Raw genomic sequence first — 5167 nt, forward strand, 5'->3', positions numbered from 1 at the left:
GTGCGTGTGTGCTTTGGAAGTGAGTAAATAAACACCTCTACTAGCACTACGTGCCCGGGCAGGCGGCCCAAGTTCCCAGAAGGCTCGGCCTGGGAAAACGGCGGAAGGCTCGCGGGGGCGCGAGGTCAAGTCGGGGCGAGGAGGCACCGGGAGAGCCCCGGAGGCGGGAGGGGTGTGTCGCGGCCTGGAGGCCCGCCAGGCGCTGGAGGCCCGGGAAGCGGCCGCGGCGCCCGCCTTCTCTCGGCTCCCCGGGCCGCGCGCCAGGGCCCGCCTCCCGCGACGCCTCACTCCCCTTCCGGCCCGCGCTTGCCCGGGTCTCCGCGTCGCTCGCCGCCCGCCCGCCCGCCTCGGGCCCTCTCTCCTCTGGGGCTCCGCGCTCCCGGGATCCCCAACCCCCGCGCGCAACCTCTCCATCCTCTTTTTCCTCGCTTGGCCCCCTTCTCCCCGGGTCCCGTCGCCTGCCTTTCCCCTCGCCCCCCAACAACAACTCTCCGTCTTTACCTGTTCCCGGAGCGGGACGTCGAGGCCCCGGGTGCCGCGTCGTCGAGTGAGCGCCGCGGGTCCGCAACCCTTTCCCGCCGCCGCTGCTGCTGCGCTCTCCGGCGCGGCGCAGCGCGGCGCGGGGCTGGCGAGCAGCTGTGGCCGCGGGGAGGGAGGGATGGGGGGGAGAGAGACGCAGCGAGCGAGGGAACGAGCGTGCGGAGCGGGGACACACTGCCGCTCTCCGTCCGACCCGGGAAGAGCAGCAGCCTCTCCGGAGCCCGCCGCCGCGAGAGGGCGGGTGGGCGGCCGCGTGGGGAGGGGTCTCGCGGCCGCCGCAATGGCTGCCACGTAGCCAGGTGGATCGCCGCCCTCCGCCCCCGCCCCGGCTCGGGGCCGTGACCTCTGTCACTCAGTCCCCCACCCACCCCACCCCCGGGCACCCTCCAGGGTGCGTCGGCCCACGCACGCCCAAGGACCGGCCCGGTGACCCGAGCCCACCGGTGCTGACCACTCGCGGGCTCCCTTAAAGGGAAGCGAGTCCCGGGCCTGGCGGGCGGCGCAGCCTGGGACCCTCTCCCGGAAGCTTGCTGCGCTTCCCTCGTCCCCCTCGGGCTCTGGGGCAGAAGGCAAGCGCGGGTCCCTTTGGCGGTGCCGCGGGGCCCGCTTACTGCTTGTCCCGGGGCGCCGCGGCCGGGTCAAGCCCTCACCTCTCTTCCCCGAACCCGAAAAAGCAAAAACAAGGTCGTTTTTTTTGGCCCGGGCGGCGAGGGAGGAACTGGGAGCTGGGGCGGGCCGGGCTGCAGCTGCGAGGTCGGCGGGGCGAGGCGATGGGGCCCGCGGTGGCCCCACGGGGGCCCGCTCGCTCGGGGCAGACAGGCGGAGGCGCCCCCGCGGGAAACAAAGGGCCCGCGGCCGCAGCGACCCGGACGGAGGCTGCGGGTACCCGGCCCGCGCCGCCAACGTGCGGTCGGAACACGCTGGCCCGAGCCCAGGAGAGCGGCGGCCTTTGCCCCCGTGGAGCTGGAGTTTTCAGGTGCCAAGAAAAAGCAACAGTGTTCCCTTCCCTCTTAGGATCCTGGAGGATTAGCCCGTCCCCTAAGCCCGCTCCATGTTTTTCTTGCTGGACTCTTGACTTCCCTGTTTAATGTGTTCTGCCCTTTCGTGAAACGATCGGTGCTTTCAGAGCACAAAAGTGTCTCACGCTAGCCTTCTGATTAATGATGATACTGGACGTTTCGCCTTTTTTCTTTTTTTTTCTTTCTTTTTTTTTTTTCTTTTCTGTTTTCTTCAGGAGTTTGCTCTCTCTTTGTAATTACTTTGTAGTCTTTCACTGCCCCACCCCCCGGCCGCAGTAAAATAACCTCATGATAAAGTATTCGCCTACATCAAAGAGACAGATTAACTGTCAGTGCTGTTACGACAATTACTTAAACTGAATGTAAATTTGGAGAGAATACAAGTGAAAAAATGTTTCCCTTTCCCTTCCTTCGGGCCTGGTTTGACACACTCTCACACGCAATGAGAAAATGGTCTAGTGGGTTGGTTTTTTTTTTTTTTTTTTTTTTTTTCTAGAAACTAGTACATTTAAGCAGAGACCTTAGGGTGGTAAGTTTTCTGAAAAATCTCCCACACAGGAAAGAATATAAAAGGAAATCTTTTGTCTTTTTAGAGATGTTAAGTTTCGGTGTTTAAAAAAATTACTACACAAACGCCTTCATTAAGGCTTTTTCTAAATATCATAAACAAAAAATGTTAATAATCCAGAATCCCAAGCATAAATAGCTACTGGTGAGAACCTAACATTAACTCTGCTTCTAGGCAGCTATTAGGAGGCTAATAACTAACTAATATATGCCACTTTTGAAATGAAAGAACCTTAGTAATTATAAACTTCAAACAAATCTAGCAAACCTATATTAATTTTGTTCACCTGAAGTATGTTCAACATGATAATAAAACTTGTATTTAAGTTCTTGATTTTCTTTTGAACATCTGTTAAGGATTTATCACATCTTAAGTCTGAACAATAAAAAAGGAATTAACATTAGAGAATATATTTCAAGGCAAACACCACCCAAGCTGAATTATTTTTGCTTACTATTTCAAAAGAAAAATGTCAACCCCATAAAATGCTGAAAGTCAGACGCAAAGAACAAAGCAATCTCTACCAGCGTTCACAATGCCAGCCTGGCCTGATGAACAGTTACAAGATTCCTGGTTCCTTATTGGTTCACATTCTAAGCCAATAGGAAAAGTACAACACATCTTTCAAAGGGGGAGACAGCATTGGAATAAGTGGATTGTTTATCACGTTCTCTTCCAAGCTTGTGTGTCCTGTCATTTCAAAGAAGAAATGTAAGAATTATTGATGGATGCTACTCCTCATGACACACCCTCTGAAGTCTTCCAGTTGACTCTAGTATAATTGGTTATAATCAATTATGTGAAAGTAATATTTCTTTAAAATACCGGGTGAATGTGAAGATTGGCAAAATGCCTACTAGCTTTTTATTAATGAGGTAAGTCCTCAAGTTTTAGATAAGAAACTAACCTTTAAGGAAATGGTGAAAATGTGTAAATGTTTTGCCAAAATGACATCGACTTTTGTGAATAAAATTGCCAAGGCATCACAAATCTGTTATTTATCTAGCACCATTTTGGACATATGTAACAAATAAATTCTAAACCTGCTTGGTTATATTTGCATTTAGAACCTAAGTATGATTTGATTCCAACAAAAGTAATCTGGCACCTTAACATTCCTCTGCCTTTGGTTCTGATCTATAGCATTCTGGTTAATTCTAGCTATTTACATATATGTGATTTCCCTTACTGGGTTATCAATTCCTGGAAGATAGGTCATTCCCCGCCCAGCCTTGTATTCCTCACTGCCAAACCCAGATACTTGTACAAAATAAGGAGTGTGCTGAGGAAAGCTGGAGTAAGCAGATGGCAAACCGAAGGAAAATATGTCTGGTTTGTTTTTTTTCTTACATGATAGCTGATCAATTGTTTTCATTCCCAATTAGACTTGGAATTGTTGCTAGGCTGTTATTAAGAGAAAGTAGAGCATACACTGAAAGCCTGTGCCTTATTTCAGGTTTCGTAAGGGCTGGAGTTGTAGCTCACTGTATTGCTGAGGCTGGTCTCAAAATCATGATCCTCTAGGACCGGAGATCCTAGAAGTTAGGAACACATAATGCTCTTACAGAGGACCTGAGTTCATTCCCAACACCCACACTGAACAGCTCACAAGAGCCTGTAACTTTAGCCCCAGGGAGATTATGATTCTTGGTGTTCCTTAGGCATCTGCACTCCTGTGCAAATACCTACACAGACACTACACAAGTTTTTTTTTTTTTTTTTTTTTTTTAAAAAAGGTTTTAGATCATGCCTTTTTGCCTTGGCCTCTATTGTCATGGGATTACAGGTGAGTCAGGCTCATCCCAGCACTCAGGAGGCAGAGCCAAGCCGATCTCTGTGAGTTCGAGGCCAGCCTGGTAGAGCAAGATCCAGGACAGGCACCAAAGCTACATGGAGAAACCCTGTCTTGAAAAACTAAAAAATGAAAGAAAAAAAAAGTAAACCCAATGCCTGTTGACATCTGACATCTTTTTTGCTGTTGTATCACTCTTTCATTTGAAAGAATCACAATCTTCCCAATACGTTCTGTTTCTATAATCAACCATTTGCCTATTTCATCATTCATTTTCACTTATCTGTAACTTTACACTCCAAATGATCTTCCAGTAAAATGTTCCCAGATGTTCAATGAACTCCTTTCTCCTCTATGCCCATGTTCCCTCCTATCCTGGCTCTCCATTGCAATGGGAGCTTTTCATTAGATGGGGAGATGTGTGTGTGTGTGTGTGTGTGTGTGTGTGTGTGTGTGTGTGTGTGTGTAACTGCAAGTTATTTTCCTCTAGATAAAGACATATACCCACAGTAACTAAAAGATATTTCTTCCTCCTGTGTAGTGGTGGCACACACCTTTAATCCTAGCACTCCAGAGGCAGAGGCTGGCGGATCTCTGTGAGTTTGAGGCCAGCCAGTGTAGACAGAAATTTCTGTCCCAAATACCCAGAAGCTGCTTCCCAAATTACCACACAGAGGCTTACATTAATTATAAGTGATCGCCCAGTAGCTCAGGCTTATTACTAACTAGCTCTTACACTTAAATTAACCCATTATTTTTACCAATGTTTAGCCACGTGGCTTGGTACCTTTTCTTAGTGTGGCATTCTCATCTTGCTTCCTCAGCATCTGGCTGGTGACTCTGGACTCTGCCCTTCCCAGTATTCATAGTTTGGTCTCCCTGCCTGGCTACTGGCCAATCGGCATTTTTTTTTTATTTATATCAGTATTTTGCCAGTATGTTTGTGTACCACATGTGTGTCTGGTGCTAGCAGAGGTCAGAAGAGGACAATGGATCCCCTGGAACTGGAGTTATAGACAGTTGTGAGCTGCCATGTGGGTGCTGGGAATTGAACCTGGGTCCTCTGGAAGAGCAGCCAGTGCTCTTAACCACTGAGCCATGTCTCCACCCCCCCATCAGCATTTTATTAAAACAATTTGAGTGACAAATCTTTACAGTATACAAGAGTATTATTCCACAGCACGCCCCCATTTTTTGTCTAATTAAAAAGGAAGGTTTTAACTTTAACATCGTAAGATTATATACAAC

At 49.3% G+C, this 5167-nt stretch overlaps 1 protein-coding gene across 3 annotated transcripts in view; it reads right to left on the reverse strand.

The window, feature by feature from the left end:
• N4bp2 (NEDD4 binding protein 2) overlaps positions 1-1240 on the reverse strand; it is a 78543-nt gene extending 77303 nt beyond the window's left edge. For 2 of the 3 annotated variants that reach the window (XM_036200821.1, XM_036200820.1), the window contains exon 1: positions 502-844. The gene's annotated coding sequence lies outside the window, so the exon portion shown is untranslated. Of the gene's footprint in view, positions 1-501; positions 845-1190 lie in introns of those variants that run through there. The other variant, XM_036200822.1, reaches the window with a different exon arrangement.
• Positions 1241-5167: the final 3927 nt, after the last annotated feature.

The sequence above is a fragment of the Onychomys torridus genome, chromosome 10, assembly GCF_903995425.1.
Source record: "Onychomys torridus chromosome 10, mOncTor1.1, whole genome shotgun sequence".
Classification (NCBI taxonomy): domain Eukaryota; kingdom Metazoa; phylum Chordata; class Mammalia; order Rodentia; family Cricetidae; genus Onychomys; species Onychomys torridus.